We start from the raw sequence: 20,667 nt of genomic DNA on the forward strand, positions 1-20,667 counted from the left end.
GTCTAGGCCACACCCCCCCATCATTTCAGAATTTTAATGTGGTTTTCCATAAATGAATAGTTTAAAAAATAAATATTAAAAATCATGTACTGTTGCTTTTGTAGCACTTTATCACTCAAACACCTTATTAATATTGTAACAATACCACTGCTAAACATTGCAATTAACTCCTTAAGGACTGAGGCAGTTGTACAAGTTGTGATCAAAACAAAACGTAAACAAAACCTTGAATTTGCGCCATATGTCTGTTCAGGCGTAATTCACCTTTTTCTTATTATGTGCACCCATACTTATCCTGTATCATTTTGTTCTGGAGAAACAGGGCTTTCCTTCACATCAAATATTTGTAAATTAAACATAATTTAATATGAATAAAATATAAAAAAAAATGAGAAATTAAGACATTTAATTTTTTTCATTCTGCATGACATATAAACTGAATGTCACAATATTGTTCGCTGTTACTGCAATAAAGTACACATATTTGCATTCAGCAATGTCTCACGAGTAAAACCGTACTCCCAATGTACAGGTTTTATGGTATTTTGGAAAGTAACAGGGTCAAATATAGCACATTACATTTTTCAGTTTATACACATTGAAATTTGCCAGACTGGCCAAAGTTAGCGTTTATATTTGTTTGTGTTGGAAAAATGCAAAAAACTAAATTGAACGCTAATTTTGGCCAGTGTTTGTGACTAAGTGGTTACTAGAAATGACTGGACCCCATTTGCAATACCTTGGGTTGTCTACTTTTGCAAAGCATCTAAATATGTTTAATGCACACTCCAGGGTATTTGGATTAAAAGCTAGTATCCTACAATAATAGTGACATAGAAACACACCATGGAATCATTTTCATATTTTTCAAAAAGTCTCCAATAATGGTAACTTTCATTTTAGACAGTTTGTGTTGAGAAGTTATCCCCAATAAACTATTCTAACCAGAAATACATTTGATGCAGATTGTGAACCATAAAAAAAAAAAAATATACTGACATACTTTCCAGTAAATGTAATCATAATTGACTTCTGCCAGGAGCTTTAATAATTATGAAAATTAATTCTCAAAAAAGAAAGAAAAATAGGGCTGAACAATTTCCACAACAGAACAGAGTTTCTGATTGCTTTCCTCTATCTGTCCACATTATGTTCATGTGGCCTGGGAGACTTGACCCTGGTTTACTGTATCATATGAGGAATCTCTGATTCCTCTCACATTTAAAATCAAGTCTGCCATTAGAAATCCCTGGGACCCATATAAAACAATTTTCTTGTGTCCCCCTGGAGCTAGACATGCACGCACATACAAATAAGCACAGGAACACATTTGTAGACACACATAAGTACACACCACTATACCACCACCATCACAAAGATTTAGCCACAGATAAACACAGCAAATGCAGATACACACAATTACAAATGCACAAAGTCACGCACACAGAAACACACACTTACATACAAAGAGATATAAGCACACTCACATACTAGTGGACACATGTTGCCCCACTCTCTGAAAAACAATACACATCCAGACACATACATTCACAAGCAGACACAAATACACACTCTGACTCAGACATATAGCTAGATAGATACTTTTGGTTTGGTAAGTAGTAGTTAAAAAATAAGCCCTTACAATTAGGAAACACAAATGTGTGAAATTATATATATATATATATATATATATATTTATTTTTTTTAAGGGTTTTTTATTTTCCACTGACTTTATAGCTATTCAATTATCTACTCGATGCTCAATGAAAATCAGTGAATAGTTCACTTACTAAATGATGGCCAAATCTCCTTTGAACAAAGGAATACTATTTTTTTTTTTACAGAAGATATTTACATTAAAACTCAGGGTTCTGATGACATTGTATACACTCTATGGATACTTGAGTAGGTCTGTCTAAAGGAAAATTGCATGCCATCATATAAAGTGGTGATCCAAACCAACGCACATGCAGAGAATGGCTGTTTATATATCTCTAACTAATTTTAACATTTTCAAAAGGTTATACTTCATCAACATGCACTGCAATATACTTTAATAATCTGCCTTACATCTACCAATTACTGACTCAATTTGCATATTTTCAAACAAACACAGTGGACCTCATTAGATGTATACAATTCTTGAGTCTGAGACTATTCATGAGCCAGTTCAGTTGCATAAACAAAAATGTATTTTTGTCAAATTCAGTTTTGTGAAATTGCCTTGAAAATTGTCAGTACTAGTTCTGGTTCCATAGCACAAGGAATAGTTCAGTTTTAGAGAGATTGTGGTTTCAAGAAGTAAAGTGAGAAGCCTTCTAACAGTCCTCCACTATACTTTTCCTTGCATCTGACTTTTTTCCTGAATAATTGCTGGCTAAATGGCATATTAGCACAGTTTCTCCATAAAACAAAATCAAAAATGTGAATAGAATTATGTGGGTCTCTTTGTGTGCCTGTAATTCTATTATTGAAATAGCAAACATATCACCTGTATAGTTGAGTTATACATTTAGTGTATGCCTGTTCTTTCATTTAGAATGCTGATTTCCAACCAAAATTTGATATACTAGGGAACCTTTAAGCAAGTTGTCTGACTTACTAGTATATAAACTTATAATATATGACTCCTTTAACCCCTTAAGGACCTCTGGAATAAAAGGGAATCATGACATGTCACACATGTCATGTGTCCTTAAGGGGTTAAGGAACTCTATAACATTAAAAGTAAATATAGATTATCCCCCCCTCCTCCCCTCAATAAACAAAAAAAAAATAGGTAAAAAAGATTTGTATTCATTGATAATCTAGGGTTGGAAAGTCTACTCCTGCAGTCACTCCTCCTCTTCTGAGATAATTCATACAGATTATTTCTGGTCTAGCCCAATGCTTTTAGTAGAGAAACAGTGTGGTCCTACTTGCTATGCATGACAATCACCACTTTCCGCTAACTGAATGTCTCTCACAGAATATATAGATCTCACAGAACTCAAGAGTTCCAACAACTGAACCACTGCCATAAGCACAAGCCTTAGTTAAAAACTATTATGACAGAATTTTTAGAGTTCCAACAACTGAATCACTGTCCTAAGATAGGCTTCTGAAGAGCCATCTTAAGATTGTATAACATAATTTTATAGTATTTTACCCAACTTATATTTAATATTATCTAACTGCTATAGCTATCTGCTTCAGCCAAACTCTGTGTGACCTGGACATATTACTTTACCTTTATGTCTTCTCCTATATCCCTATGTTTCATTTTACCAGCCCTTCTCTATATATGTGGCTTGTTTGCCTAATGGTTTTATTCAGCTCTGTGCATACCACATGGATTTATTGCACGGTGCTATCAGGTACTCACCATTCTGCATATTGCTCCTGCTCGTAGCTGGTTTCCTCTTCCTGCAATCCGTTCCACTCTGATAAAAGATATCACATAATTTCTAAAATATTTTATCCTTCAATTTGTCTGCAAAGAATGATTAAATATGAAAAAATGTAAAGTGTATTAATTTCAATTTTTTAAAGGTATGCCTGAATAGCAATCTATAAAAAATGTGCTTTTATTTGCAATGGATTTGTTACATATTTAGTTAGTAATCTAGGTTAAAAAATACTAATCTACCAAATTCTACCTTGAAACCCTTTCTTTTATGCTGTTGATCCAAAAGATGGCAAAAAACAAACAAAACAATTGTAGCCATTATGCCACAAAGAAAAAGGGGGGTGGGGGGAGATCCTTCTTGACTCCATGTCATGCAGTGTTCTCTTTCGATAAACAACCTGTTCACATACATATCAATTATATCCTTGAATATTTTGTTTTTGCAAAAAAAAGCATCCAGATCTTTTAAAATTAATATCTATAGAATCTGATAAGCCAACATATTTAGGAAGATAATTCCACATCTTTACTGGTGTAACTGTAAAGAACCCTCTGCTCTAAGCAAAAATGCCTTTCTTCCAGTCTGAATAGGTGACCTCTTGTCTGTTGTATATTCCTACTATTGAACAGGTTAACACATGTATATATCTTTATAGTGCTATCACATCCCCTCTGATGCAGCTTTTTTTGTAAACAAATGCAGATTTTCTAGACTTTTTTAAAACTAATGTTTTCTATTCCCCTTATGTCAGGTATTAGCATAATATCTGCTTTATTGTATTGTTATACCCTCTTTGGGCTGTTGTGACTGTATATTCATTACGACATGTTTGCCTCTGTGCCCTTAGTCCAGCTATATACTAACTGTTTGATACTCAGAATAGACAACTCTATTATTTCACTTACCTGTTCACCAGTGGGGATCATTCTGTGGTCTGCATATCTTTAGTATTGTTTTTACTGAACCCACATACTCCAGTTTTTAGCTCCCTTGCAAACTCCCGCAATGCTATAAATCCATAGCTGTTAATAGATTTTGCATTCTGCCTACTACAGTATCTACTTGTTGTGCAGATGTATTCTGTCACATGGCAATTGTACATTGTTATGGTTATTTTTTTTTCTCTTTTTTATTTTTTTATTTTTCTTTTTCTCATGGGCAGGATGAGATTTTCAAATATACTAATATATTATCATTGGGCTGATGCATTACCTGATGCACGGTTGCTTAAAGCCATGCTATGGAGAGCAATGGAGGTCCCCCTTTTAATTGTCCTCTTATATTGCTAAGGGTGAATGGGGTATGGAGTTATACATATATATCATATTCTTATCCAGATGATATGAGCGCTTTGAAATGTTTTGTGTGATCATGCAGAGAAATGCTACCCCATGAATATAGAACTGAGTAAGTACAGTTAATTTGCATGTTATGAATAGGTTGTGTCAAAACAGACATACATGCAATTCAATAAAAAAAAAAATAATAATAATAAAAAATTACAGATTTAATATAGTTTAACACAGAAGTTTTGGTTATTTGTAGAATACTCGTATGTGCCAGTGTCATTTCTTCAACAAATGCACATTAACTAACACTAATTTTAAACCAGAAAATAAAAATTAATTAACTGAAAATCAGCATATTTCTTACTATAAAACAATTAGCGCTTACATCTTTATTTGTTGAGCCTTCAAAAGAAAAACATTCTCACCTCATGTATCTATACATTTGTTTTAATTTTTGAATGCTTAGAGAAAAAAAATTATAAGACACTGACTGCATGGGCAAGTAATCATAAAAGTCAGCCACAAGATAAGAGCTGTCGAAATCAAGGCTGTGTCAACAGTCTTCCACAACATCACACTAATTATTATTCCAATCAGTACTGCTGAACAAGTACTTTGAATATAAAATATAGAATGCTAAAACGAATTAATACCAACTTGAAACTACAATAATTTACCTAAGAATCTTAAGAAAGCTTTTCATCTTGCTTGCAACCTTTAACAACAAATGTGGGGTCAGGCAAAAGGTTTCCTTTGCTTTTTACTCCCTAAATCAAGAACTTCAAAGAATCAAATCTCTGTACATCATTAAATGTAGATTGAAGAAACCTAAGGGAGCTTTAGACACTTCCCCAGTAGAGATATGTCCTCCCTTTGTCCTTGCTGATAAATTCGCCTTCCAGTATTTATCTTTGTCAGAACATACTATCCCTGTAAATTCTAACACATTTAAATATAAACAATGATATATTTTTATTATGGTGTTTTTTTGTTATTTAATCTTTATGATGTTTTTAATGGTGATATAACGACAAGTACAGTATGTATGTTCTGTTATAGATCATTATGTTTTTATATTGTCCTCAGTATGCATATGTTAAAGACATATTAATTGCAGAAAAAAATCAATACTTTGTAAAACAGAGGAGAAATGGCTTTAGCTTTTTGGGGTGGGCAATTATTGTTTGTCTTGTCACACTATTGTGGTTGTTTACCAAGGTGAGAATTGCTGGGAATCAAAAGTGAATTAAAATAGAATTTAGCTATTCTGACCTTAAATTTGAAATTCACTTTTAATTATCCTTTTTTTTCTTGTATCTAACAAAGATTGCTGGTTCTGTATAAAATATATTTAAAAATAAAAACAAAAAAAGAAAAACAATACTGGAGTTGAGTTTATGGTTAACCCCTTAGTGACCAGACCATTTAAATTGATTCTATTAGGGTCTCTTACTTCCACGATAGGCCTAGTGAAATGGGCCCAGTGGAGGATGCAACCTATTCAGAGGCAGTTTCTCTTACAGTTCAATGCAAAAACTGGCAATTGGGATCAGAAGATTTGTTTACTCCCGAGGATTTCGAAAGATCTGTATTGGTGGACAAAAGAAGAAAACCTCTTTCGTGGCTTTCCCCTGGAAGAACCGGCTTGGATGACTATAACAACAGATGCCAGCCTCCTGGGATGGGGAGCACACTTGAACAACTCATGGATTCAAGGAACATGGTCATGGAAGGAGTCAAAACTTCACTAAAATTTGAGAGAAATGAGAGCGGTTCTCAGGGCTTTAAAGGGGTTCCGTCCTCTCTTGAGGAATGCCTGGGTGAAAATACATACAGACAACAGAGCAGTGGCTTCTTACATAAATCATCAGGGAGGCACTCAAAGCTATTCTCTTCTGATGGAATTGTCTCCGATAATGAGGTTTGCACAACTACATTTACAAGGCTTGAAAGCGGTTTATCTTCCGGGGCCAGAAAATGTATTGGCAGACTATCTCAGCAGAACAAGGATTCTCCAAGGAGAATGGAAACTGCACCCAGATTTATTTCACTTGATCACCCTATGGTGTGGAGTACCTCAGATCGATCTGATGGCATCATACAACAATTCTCAGGTAAAAAGGTTTTACTCTCTACATGCGGATCATCAAGCAGAAGGACAGGATGCCCTGTCTCTTCCATGGGAATTCGATCTGGGGCAGGCATTTCCTCCCCTACCAATGATTTACCGACTGCTGAGAAAGATATGTAAGGAAGGTCTCAAGGTCATTGCCATCATCCCAAATTGGCCTCGCAGACCTTGGTTTCCCCTCCTGAACAAAATGAGCCTGGAACCTCCTTGGCCTCTTCCTCACAGACCAGACATCTTGACTCAGGGACCGGCGGTTCATCTCAAACCCAGCCAGCTGAAATTGGGAGCAAGGCTCTTGAAAAGGAGAGACCACTAGCTCAAGGGATCTCAGAAGCTGTTGTGAATACTCTCCTTAAATCCAGAAAAGTATCAACTTCATCTTGCTACCATAAAATATGGGACGTTTTTCGTTCCTGGTCTCAAGATAATGATGTAGAATTTCTTCAGCCATCTAACGTCAACATTCTAAATTCTTCATACAGGTCTGGAGAAGGGGCTGAGTCTTAGTACTCTGAAAGTCCAATCATCGGCTTTATCTGCTCTCTGCAACAAGTCATGGGCATCAGATCCTCTAATTGCTAGATTCTTTAAAGCAACCATCCGTATAAGACCTCCAAATAGGAATTACTCTCCTCCATGGAATTTATCGATGGTACTGGAGGTATTGTCTGAAAACCCCTTTGCTCCATTAGATGAGCTGGGTATTGTCTTACTAACATATAAGACCTTGTTTCTGGTGGCTATAACTACTGCAAAACACATGTCTGAAATTCATGCATTTTCCTGCGATGAAAATCACTTTCAGGTGTTCCATGACAGGGTGATCTTGAGACCTAGACAAGAGTTTCTGCTGAAAGTAGTCTCGAATTTCCACATCTTACAGGAAATTGTTATTCCTTCCTTTTATCCATCTCCTTCTACTCCAGAGGAAGTGAAACTTCATCAATTGGATGTCAGACAGTGCCTACTCAAAAACGTAGAGGTTTCTAATCAATTTCGGAAGTCTCAACAGCTGTTTGTTCTTCCGATAGGTCCAAGAAGAGGGGAGGCAGCCTCTACTTCCACTTTGAGACGTTGGATCTCCAATACTATAATCAAGGCTTATCGGTTGAAAGACCTTGCTCCTCCTAGTAAGATCAAATCACACTCTTCAAGGGCTTTAGCAACATCTTGGGCAAATTGGGCAGAAGTTCCATCTGACGACATCTGTAAGGCAGCTACGTGGTCTTCTCCTCTAACTTTCATCAAACACTACAAACTGGATTTGGCATCTTCCTCTACGGCTTTTGGTAGAGGCATTCTGTCCTCTGTGGAATCTAACTAAATTAAACTTTTTCAGCATAATCTGGTTTGGAGTATTTGTTATTTATGATTTTCCCACCCTATGGTGAAGCTTGGGTGTTACCCATAAGTGATGCTGCCATGATTAGCCAGGAATACAGAAAATTTTATCATACTTACCGTAATTTTCTTTTCCTGGCTATTATTCATGGCAGCATCAGTAACCCCCCCCTTAAGATTATTTTAAGCTTTGGAACTCGACTGTGGGATTGAAGGAGGAGGGACCTTTTATACCCCAGTCTGGTCCAGATTAATTGATTGTTTCCTGTCCTGTTCCTGATTGGGGCGGAGCTACCCATAAGTGATGCTGCCATGAATAATAGCCAGGAAAAGAAAATTACGGTAAGTATGATAACATTTTCTGTAATATATATCGTGTGTGTATATATATATATATATATATATATATATATATATATATATATATATACATGCATGGAGACGGACGCCTATTGCGGTCATGTGACCGCTCTTTAACATAGAAACATAGGATGTGACGGCAGATAAGAACCATTCGGCCCATCTTAAGAGCGATCACATGGCCCACGGGGGCCTAATTTGCCGAGGGGGGACTGCCTGGGCTGTCAGGCAGTCCCCCCAGACCGGGAGCAATGACGATCGCCAGGGTGGGAACGGCAGTGATCGGTAAGTACTACGGACTTTGAGGACGTACTAGGTATGACCACAGTCATTAAGGCCCGTTTTTTGTTGGACGTACCTAGTCCGTCCTCGGTCCTTGAGGGCTTAAAGTCTTGTTATATCAATGTTGTAAATGTAACTAATTCTCAAAAAGTTTTTAAAATTGTGATTTAGTCAGCATGTTCTAATATATCACTTTTCAATTTGCAGTATATGGTGAAGGAAGTTATATTTTAAATCACTGAAAATTCCATTAAACAAATGGTATTAGAAAGATAAATTAGAAATACATTGCACAACAATTATTAATATTGTAATATGAAGTATTCAAGTTCATTTGATAATGTCATACTGTGACTTAAAGGAACATTTTGGATGCTAACAAAACTTAAAGGGATATGCAACACTTTGATTTAATTGTGTAAGCTGTAAATTGGGAATTGTGAAAGCTGTAAAATCGTTATTACAGCATAAATGTGATACTAAAACCTTGCAAAGGCACTTAAGTGATGTTGGTGCCCAGAGTATGACTAAAGTGTCATTTTAAGGATAATGGTTTCAATATCAAAATATGGAATGTGCTTGAGTCATTCAGTTAATACTAAATCCATTATATGCAAGTGTGAATAAGTAATAAGCAAGTGTAAATCAAGTGCCATTTAAATTCCTCAATTCATTTTTGGTAGTTAAAGCTAACCCAATCCCAACCCCTACACCATACCAACCCTACCCCTCTCCTTGCTTACACTGACGTTAACCGAATTCCTATCCTAACTTTACCCCTAACCTTAACTCTACAGCATTAACGCTAACCCAGCATTAACCCTTACCTTATTCATACACTAATCCTACACCAAACCTTACCCTAACACTAACCATACCCCTAACCATAAATAAACCCTCTTCTAATTATAGTACTGATATCAGTGGATGGGTTTCCAAGTTGAAACAGTAGAAAGGGGTCTGTGATGGTTATTTGAGCAGGGATTTAACCATACTCACACCAAAAAAACATTAGGGTGTGCCAATATGTCACAATGGCATTACATCCCAGTATTTAACCATCGAAGAAACATACAAACATAGAATGTAACGCCAGATAAGAGCTATTTGGCCTTTAACCTTTCCTGATAAGTTTTACCCTGCAATCCATGAACCAGTTTAGTAACCCTTCTCTGAACGCTCTCCAAAGTATCAATATCCTTCTAAAGATACGGTCTCCAGTACTTCGTACAATACTCCAAGTGATCAGTGTTATGTACAGTGGCATGAGCACTTCCCTCTTTCTACTGCTAATACCTCTACCTATACAACCAAGCATTCTGCTAATGTCAATGCCATCCTAACCCCAAATAAAAATATTAAACTCCAGTATAGTTAGAAATTAATGACAAGACCTAACATTGTAAAGTGGTTAAGAAAAGTTCTGTTTCATTTGACAATCAGATTTATCCACAGCATGTCAGTGAAATGAATCCCATGGAGGGAGAACAATAGACATTGTTGGTAGAGGAGAACAAAATGGTTGCATGGATGGATATTGAGATCCTGCATAAGCCAGAAAAAAATAATACATAAAATAACAAACAATATACAACAAACAATATAAATAAAAGCAAGTGGCAAAGGGTGATCGTATAATCATTGAGATACAGGGGGTATAACAAAAGAAAAAAAAAACATACACATTAGTTTTAAATAAATTGTGTATGTTTAAATGGAATATGTATTTATAGTTACATTGATCCCACTTATATGACATGGCAGAATATAATTCATAATTGGGCTGCCATGTTTGCTGGAAAATATACAAATAATAAAAAAAAGCATTTTATTTGTATATTACCTTTTCATATTAAAAAAGAAAAACAATAAAAATAAATGACAATGGATGATCACATGTATATCATCATTCGGGAAATTATATGTTTTAAGGGATAGGTGTTTAGTTTTTAAGAAATATAAAGATTTAAACATGACAGAAAAAGGAAAGTAATTTTCTCATCTACAGATCATTTCTTCTTATTTAATAATTGATGCTAGTTATACCAGCATGTTTGAAATTCTCTACAGATAAGAAATAATTAAGTTAGCAGCAATCAGAGTAATGTGCAATGTCTCAATCAGTGAGAATTTTAAAGCAGGAAGAAGCAGAATAAAATTATTTTAAAATAAACCCTCTAGGTTCTTTTTACTATGAAAAATATGACTCAATGTCATAAGCAGACAGATGTAAAGCAACCAATGTTGTTGTGTGAATTGCTAGAATAAGTAGCTTCTGGCAAGTTAATGAATTCTTCTTGGCACATACAAGCAGGAGATGCTGTTGGCGTCTCATCTTTTTCCTGCAGCTCCACGATGCACTGTGCAAATCAGATAACAGCTAAACACATTAACCAGATTTTTAAGACATAAGAAGAGATGGATTATTTTGGAAAGTAAATAAAATAAAGACAAAATATTTATTCCTAGCTCCTTGACCTTTACATTCTGTCTACTTGTCTTCCTCTTAATGTCTTAGATGATTTGTGTACAATTCAGAACAGCAATAGCAGGCAGGAAGAAAATCAAAGCAAATAATTGTGTTCCATCTACAATTGATTTTAAATTATGTGTCATAGTGAAAAACCAGGGATGGGGTCCTTTAAATGTGTGCATGGAGCACAAGGTTCAGTCCAAGTTCATGTGATTTTAGCTTCACGGGTTCAAGGATGGTTATGTATGAATTGTTTGTTATAAAGGTTAGCATATGATATACTGATTGTTGTATATAGCTACTGCAGTTTTACTATATCTAATGTCATTGCTTTAATCAGAGCTGGATTTGCAATTAGGCAGAATAGGCACCAATCCTTTAGGGGTGCCTATTTTCAGTACTTATAAGGTGCTTTTTTGGACTTAAGTAGGCTAATGGTGAGATATAAGTGCAGGAGTGTGCAGAGGCCAGTGTCCGCTATAGTCCAGTCAGCTTTCTATGTTTGATAACAGAGCTGCAGAAACAGTTATAGAGCTTGTAATACTCATGCTGTCCCAGGTTCCCCAGTGTTTATGTGTGTGTGTAAGAGACTGGGCAGAAAGAAGAATGGAAATGCCTTTCAGGTATTGCAGGGTGAGTGATGCACACTGTGTAACAGCTCCTGTACTGTAGCATTCATTAAAAGCTGACTAGACTACAAAATACACAAGGTGACTGCTTTGCAAATAACACTTTAAGCTGCACATTCCCTAAACACCCCTTTCCCCATACCCTAAATTTAACCCCTCTCTAAACCTAAACAAAACCTTTCCTTAAGTATACAAAGCCTAAACTTGAAAATAAAATGTTTACATGGGTTTAACTTCACTTAATAACTAAACCTAAATACTAAATGTATCCCTAAATTCAATAATTCTAAACACCCTTTTACCAAAAGTATGACCCCTCTAAATCCATCTATTTTAATTATCTTATCACTAAATGCCCTATGTGAACTAACTCGGACATTAACCCCTCTTAAACACACACCTTTACCCTGACATTTTCTAACATTATCTTTAACCCTGCATGCATTTACACAGATGTGCAGGGTGTATCCGTTTTTTATTTCATAAAAAGTGCAGATTTCAATATAAATATACACCTCACTTGCGGTCAATCAAACTGCGGGTCCTGTTACTTCCTGATAGTTTGGTTCAGTGGAGCTAAACTCAAGAGGCAGCAATTGCCCAGAGCACCTGCCTTCTCAGTGAGCTGCAATGGGAAGTATGCGATTGGACAGCCACATAATGTCTGGGATGGGTAAGAAGAAGAGTACTGGCAAAGGCTGCAGACAATAGATCTGCAGATTTTGCATACTGTTTTCTTAGATATAAAAAAAATATAATTAAATGCATTTTCAATAGGTGTATGTCTTTTGAATAGTAATTTATGGGGGCGGTAGTGGAATGTCCCTTTAACTCACTTTGCCATCTTCTTTGAGTGCAGGGTTGCAAAAGGGGTATTATAGAATTCCTACAGGCAAATGACATAGAAATCCAGATCAGTTTATACATGACATTTAAGTTCGTATTAACTTTTCAAATGCCGATGAGTATATTTATCTACATGACATCGTAAGAAGAGGCGTAGTTGGACAAAATTTTTACATTCTCTAAGCTATTGGGCCACTAATATATATGTGTACTGTATTGGACTTGCATATCTAGATAAATATAATGTCAGTTCATACATTTGTTTCTCTTTTTTTGTCACTGGTATCTGTAAAGGACTCGTCTAACCATTGTTACAAAATCTCAAGTTAACTGGTAGCATATTCACTGTTCCTTTATGTCCTAACACAAACATGAGTTTATTTTGCCATACAGTACTTTTCCTTACAGTAACTAAAGTAGTTATAAATCTGTTTTTTGGTTGGTTTCCTAGTGGTCTTTACAAAACTAAGGAATCAGAGGGCTTTCATCTGCAGCTTCATATAGCTTTATAATCTGACCACATTTTTTTTGGGGGGGGGGGATGGGAGGGGGGATGGGGGGGGGAGAAGGGGGACATACTTCAATGCTTGCAATTGTCAATGTTTTATGTTGGCATTACTGGCAAATGACAGAGCTGTGAACTTTTCAGAACTCAAAGCATGAAAATAATATGCCACCTCACTCCTGGAAGTCCCAGAGTAAATACTGGCACTTGTTCTGAACATTAGATAGGAAAAGAAATGTATAAGATTGGAACAAAATATATATTATTTTAAGGGTGTGCAGAGAGGCTGTGTGAGTGGCAATCAGGGCAGGTGTCGCTAAGGCTACAGAACTATATACCATATATACTCAAATATAAGCCGACCAGAATATAAGCCGAGGCACCTAATTTTACCCCCCAAAAACTGGGAAAACTTATTGACTTAAGTCTAAGACTAGGGAGGGAAATGCAGCAGCTACTGGTAAATTTCTAAATAAAATTAGATCCTAAAAAAAATATATTAATTGAATATGTATTTACAGTGTGTGTATATAATGAATGCAGTATGTGTGTGTATGAGTGCAGTGTGTGTGTATAAGTGCAGTGTGTGTATATGAGTGCAGTGTGTGTGTATGAATGCAGTGTGTGTGTATGAGTGCAGCGTGTGTGTGTGTGTGTATGAATGCAGTGTGTGTGTATGAATGCAGTGTGTGTATGTATGAGTGCAGTGTGTGTGTGTATGAATGCAGTGTGTGTGTATGAATGCAGTGTGTGTATGTATGAGTGCAGTGTGTGTGTGTATGAATGCAGTGTGTGTGTGTATGAATGCAGTGTGTGTGTGTTGCAGAGCCTTGGTGGGGGGTGGGCATTTTTATATTATTATTATTTTTTTAATTATTTTAATAAAAAAAAATATTATTTTTAAAATATTATTTTATTTTATTATTATTTATTTATTTTCGTCCCCCCCCCCTCCCTGCTTGATACATGGCAGGGAGGGGGGCTCTCACTCCCTGGTGGTCCAGGGGCATTGGCAGTTCAGTGGAGGGGGCTGGCAGGAAGCACTTACCTCTCCTGCAGCTCCTGTCAGCTCCCTTCTCCTCCGCGCCAGTCCGGTCAGCTCCCTCTGCAAGTCCCAGTGTAAGTCACGCGGCCGCACTATGACCCCGCTGCTCTCGCGAGACTTACACTGGGAGCTGACAGGGGAGCTGACCTGACCGGCGAGGAGGAGAAGGGAGCTGACAGGAGCTGCAGGAGAAGTAAGTAAGAGCTCCCTGCCAGCCCCCTCCTACACAGCCCCCAGTCTGTATTATGGCAATCTAAATTGCCATAATACAGACATTGACTCGAGTATAAGTCGAGTTGGGGTTTTTCAGCACAAAAAATGTGCTGATAAACTCGACTTATACTCGAGTATATACGGTAACTTCCAAACAGCAGAGAACGGAGTATTGAGATGGCAGTTGTACAAAAATACTTCATTAAAGTGAAGTTGTTTTGGTGCTTAAACTATCAGTTTGCTAATAACAACATCTTTGAAATCAATAACAAGTTAAATGTAGTTTTTCATTGGAATATAGACATGTGCAATTCGTTTTTTTCCGAATGTACATTCGTACGAATTTAATGCCATTCGGACATTCGAATGCTTACGAATGCCTGAATTCCGGAAGCGCCGATGTTCTGAAGTGCCGAACCCAATGCCATTGGTCCGAAGCAGACTAATTTTTTTACTTACCCAAATTTCCAAACCAAATTTTTGCCCATGTACATCCCTATTGAAATAATAATAATGATAATTATTATTATTATTCTAATACTTATATAAAAAAAAAATTCATATCTAGCATAATTACTGTTCATTTGTGATGCAGGAGATTATCTCTAAAGATAGGACACCTTGCACCAACTCACATGACATATCTCTACCCATTACACTGCAATATACATGGATGTACTGCAATCACAGTCTGAATGTGATTTCACTTATTAAACTGATGAATTATTTAATAATTCAAATACCAGCTCTCAAAATTATTGGTGAACTACAACTCCCATGAACCTCTACTAGCTACTTTGTTTATTTTTCAGTTGGGAAGCATTTATGGGAATTAGAATTGGAGACGTTTTGATTGTTACATTCAAATATTCCAGATATGGAGGCATTAAAGAATGCAGTAACTAATATTAAAGGAACACTGTAGTATTAGGAATACATATCTGTATTTCTAAGGCTACAGTCCTGGTGCCCCTTGTCATTTTGCCTCCTCCCCATCTGCACAAAAAGGACAAAACAAAAAAATTAATAAAACAATGACTTTTTCACCAGCGTTCAGTCTCCCTTGGTACTGCCGCAACCTCCTTGGGTTGTGTCATCCAGGAGGCATGCATACATGATGACAGGCCATTCCACCATTCCTCACAGGGGAGCATTGGGGAAACGTAGCCATATGTGCGGTGATGCACCTACAATTCTTCCTTAGAGAGTCATTGTATTCAATGATTCTCTATGGCCAACAATCATGGCCATGCGCATGCTCGGGTGGTAACGTGATATGTTATGGTATGAGAGGTGGGAAGTAATATTCCCAGCTCTCATACACAGAGGGCTTGGAGATGTGGTTTGAAGCCTTGCTTCCAAACCTTCTAACTAGTTAAGTGTTCTTGCATGGCAAGACCACTTACTATTATCTCACATATATATTATTCTTATTATTATAGCTAAATTTACCACCCTAACTCCTCCCACAGTTTTATACTACATAGACAGTAATATACCGAAACGTGCGGATTGTTCCCGATCGGTGTGCTATTCCTTTGTGGAAAGTTTCGCCAAATGGTTAAAAAAATAGCGTCATTTTTGTGGCGAAATTGGTCCCATAGGAATGAATGGCGGAATGTTCAAAACTAGAGTGGGAGCTGACAAAAGCTAGAGTGGGAGCTGAAAAATCAGGAAAATGTAGGATTTATAGGTTTTAAAACTACGACCGTTTGAAGATGGCAACCGCCAGAGAAGTGAGCAATTTGGAGCAGTTTGTTTTTAACCGCTCTCCTCTGCCTTTGCTGTAGAGTGAGTTGCCATAGGAACCCAGGTGTGTGAGCAGCCAGCAGAGTGTTCCGGAACACAGAGGCTGCTAGATGAAACACATTCTCTAAACTGCTGTCATTCCTACAGTTTTGAAAACACAAAAGTGAGCACTATCACATTTAGTAAATATATTTCCATGTTAGTCAATTCGCTGTAACAGAAAAACAGTATCATAAAATGTTACAACAGTACAGCTAATCAATGTTTCATAAAGTTACTCTGCCCAGTCCAACCTTTCCACAGTTACTCCAGCTACTCCAACCACACAACAGTTACTCATGCCACTCCAGTTGTAGACTTCTGGTGGAGGCAAGAACACTTCACACAATTTCCTCAGAAATTGTAGCTTTTCTAGTTTAATATTGTTTTTTCAATAAGATGAAGTTGGTAAAGTACCTGCAGTGTCCCTTTAAGTACAAAACTCCATAAAACACTTTAAAAATATGTGTACAAACAATGTAAAACATGTGTTGGCTTACTTTCATATTGTGGAATCTAATTGCCTGTGAAATGTACATCACAGTTTGTTGACACAATTTACTATTCTACTGTCTTTAGAAATTGGCGTTATAAAAACTAGCAATGAATTTATCATACATAGTGCAATCCAGTCAGCAGTACTAGAGATATTAAATAAAATTCTCCAGTATCTTGTTTACAAGTTTCTCGGCTGAAAACACAGTTTTGAACTTTAATCATTTATCTCAGCAGCGACTTTTAAAATTAAATAAAATAGAGCCATCTTGACAGAACAAAGTGAAAAAAGAGAGTTTGCTGGTAGAGAAATAAAGATATCTTAAGACCGACTTCAAAAGATATTCATAACAAGTAACTGTAGTGAAGCTGTTTCATCTTTGCCTTTGGGATATTATTAAGTCTTTCTAGTAGCACTAACAGTAGGAGCAAGGATTACAGAAGTTACTATAGTATAGCTGTCTGACTGCCATACAAATATCAGAAAAAGCATAGATCTTGTTCATGTATAAAGGTCATGTCTTTCATAACACATGAAACTTAACCTGCAGTACAAAAATAAGAACTAAAACCTCTTTATGGCCACTGGTTTCAATTATATCAATATAAGAACATAAAGTACTTTTGCCTTTTGCTCGGGAAATATTTTGAATATGAATATAAAACATATTATTTTCAAAATTGTATGAATAAGCAACTAGCAAAACCCATTATTATTAAAGATGATATAGTTATTCTTAAAGGGTCACTATAGTGTCAGGATAGCAAACCCATTTTCCTGACACTATGTCATCCCTGGGGGACCCTAACCCTCCCCCTCCAGTGGCGCTGAAAGGGTTACCCCTTCAGCCACTTACCTTTATCCAGCGCCGGGCTCCCTTGACGCTGGTGACCTCTTCTCCACTGCCGAATGGAGCGAAATGCGCATGCTCGGCAAGAGCCGCGAGCGCATTCTAACTGTCCAGAGGAAAGCATTTCTCAAAGCATTCCTATGGACGTTCTGCACGCAGGATGCAAATTTTGCATTCAGTGTCGCAGAAGCGCCTGTCAGGAAGACAGATACTAGAGGTTGGATTAACCCTGCTATGTAAACATAGCAATTTCTCTGAAACTGCTATGTTTACATGTGAAGGGTTAAAACCTGAGGGACCTGGCACCCAGACTACTGCATTGAGCTGAAGTGATCTGGGTGACTATAGTGTCCCTTTAAGTAAATTGACTGGGATGATTATTAAGGGATGAGTGATTCTCTCTTATTCTCTTATTTTAGGGAGGAAACAACACCTAGTGATTAACCATTTACGTAACATCATTCATTGTGCAGTAGGACATCACACCCTTACGAGGTTCTAAGTGATCGATATTGAGATTTGCCCTAGTCTTGTGTTGCTACCTTGTCTTGAACGTTCTTTCTAGGCATGTGCATGGGGAACATTTTCGGTTCGGTTCGGCATTCCAAATTCAGGACTTTCGCAATTCGGGACTTCGGCAATTCGGCACTTCAACACTTCGGCAACTTCGGCATTTTGAAATTTCGGAACTTCGGCATTTTGGAATTTCAGCACTTCGGCACTTCTCTTGCAGCCGCTTAGTAGATAACTCCCTAATTCCCACGGTATTAGGGAGTTATCTACCAAAAGGCTGAAAGACCTAAATTGGTCTTTCAGCCAAATTTACTAAGTAAAAATTACTTAGTATTAGTCAATTTTGCCCCTACTCGCTATACCGTACAGTAAAATAAGGGGGGGACACCTAATGTCCTCCCCCCTGGCCTCCACCACTGAGCGGTGGGTGGGGGCCCTAAATACTAATAAAGGGAGGACCTAATGTCCTCCCCCTGGCCCCCACCCCTGAGCGGCGGGTGGGGCCCCTAAATTGGAATAAGGGGGGGACCTAATGTCCTCCCCCTGACCCCCACCCCTGAGCGGCGGGTGGGGGCCCTAAATGCTAATAAGGGGGGGGGACCTAATGTCCTCCCCCCTGACCCCTACCCCTGAGCGTTGGGTGCGGGCCCTAAATACTAATAAGGGGGGGGGTACCCTATGTCCTCCCCCTGAGCAGCGGGTGGGGACCCTAAAAAAAATGTTCCCTCCCCCCAGGTGACTAGGGGTCCCCCAAACCTGTGTTGGTGGGGAAGTTGGATTTGAAAAAGTCTTCTAGGTCCTGACGTATCGTCGCTACGCTACTATGACTGGTTCTTGTAGTAAGGCATCATTGAGCCTCCAGGATCCTATCCCTGAGGTGGGGAATCTTTGATGCATTAAAGCATGGTTGCACCATGTGATCTGTCCAATTGTAGTGTCTTGGATTTTTGTCACTGATGACCTTGGTATGAGGAATCTGTTAATTCACGTGTAGGCAGGGCCGGACTGGCCCACCGGGATACCGGGAAATTTCCCGGTGGGCCGCAGTAATCTGGGGCTGGGCAGACAGCCCAAATTATTAGGTTACGTTTTTTTCAAGTATTTTCCCCTCGGACTGTGACAGCCTGTGTCAGTCCGAGGGGAGTAATGAGGGAGGAGCTGGGGGCTGGTGCGGCCGCAATTGGTCTGCCCGTGGCTGGTGGGAAACCTATGAGTCTCCCTGCACTACTTACCTTAATTTCAGCTGCATGCCCCGCCTCCGCACGCAAGCCACGACTCCTTAATGGCAGCTCCGCCTCCGCGCGCAAACTCCGCACCCACGCACGTTGCTGACATCTCTGCAAAGAAGGGCCACAAAATGGCAACTTCACTTGCCAGTGCCAGGTAAGCTTCAGACATGGCTCTGTGTGTGTCTGCTAGTGTAAGTGTCTGCTAGTGAGAGAGAGAGTGTGAGTGAGTGTGTGTGTGTGTGTGTGTCTGTTTGCAAGTGAGTAATCTATGACTGTAAACCTGGTGTGTCAGTAGGTGTCTGAGTATGGATAATGTGTGCTGTTGTTTAGATGGACTTTGTGCTCAGAGGTGAGATCCTATTAAACTTTTTTCCAGCACTCAGGGCTAAGATGTGATCTCTGAGTATGAGGTACATTAACCATATGGAAATGAAAATACACAGTCCTGGGGCAAGGGGAACTTCCCAATAATGGGCTTCAGGGCAGCCCAGTGCCATTGTGCTTAGACCACTCATTAATAAAATAAAGACTGACACATGAGGGAGTTGGGTCAGGTCTGATGATAATTCCTGAGATCAGGCAGACAGTTTAGGTGGTCTGTGTCTATTTCAACAGCACAAACTAGACCCTTTCCACTCCTCCCCTCTGCAACAGTGTGTCATGCTGTGCTCCTCTTCAGCCTATTTAGTTTGATCCCCTAGGGGAAAAAATCTCCACATATTTAGAGATTTTTGTTTATTTTTATCCCACCAACAAGTTAATGTATAGGCCAAGATCAATAAGACTATGGAATTGTGAAAGGGAAGCAGCCAGGTAGTTTTTACAATTCTCTTGCCAAAGAAAGGGTTCCAGGAGAATCCCTTCCAAAGCAGGTAGTTTCTTCATCATCACAACTCTAGTAGTTAAAGGTTATTTTATTTTTATTTTTTAAAGAGAAATACACAGTGATTGCTTGTATATGAGTCACTGCCTAAATGTCTAGTAGAAGGAGACCCCTGTATACCAGCTGGGAGTGAGTATGTGTGCCTGTGTGTGTGTGTGCCTGCTAGTGAGTGAGTTTGTGTGTGCCTGCTCCTGAATTAGTTTGTGTGTGTGGCTGCTAGTGAGTGAACTTGTATGTGTGTGTGTTAGTGGGCTTATCTGTATGGAACATGTGTGTGTGTCAGTGAGCTTGACTGTAGGAAGCACGTGTGTATCAGTCAGCTTTTCTGTAGTGAGCATGTGTGTGAGCTTGTCTGTAGTGAGCATGGGTGTGTTAGCTTGTCTGTAATGAACATGTGTGTCAGTG

This window comes from Pelobates fuscus, chromosome 2 (assembly GCF_036172605.1).
Source record: "Pelobates fuscus isolate aPelFus1 chromosome 2, aPelFus1.pri, whole genome shotgun sequence".
NCBI classification, from domain to species: Eukaryota; Metazoa; Chordata; class Amphibia; order Anura; family Pelobatidae; genus Pelobates; species Pelobates fuscus.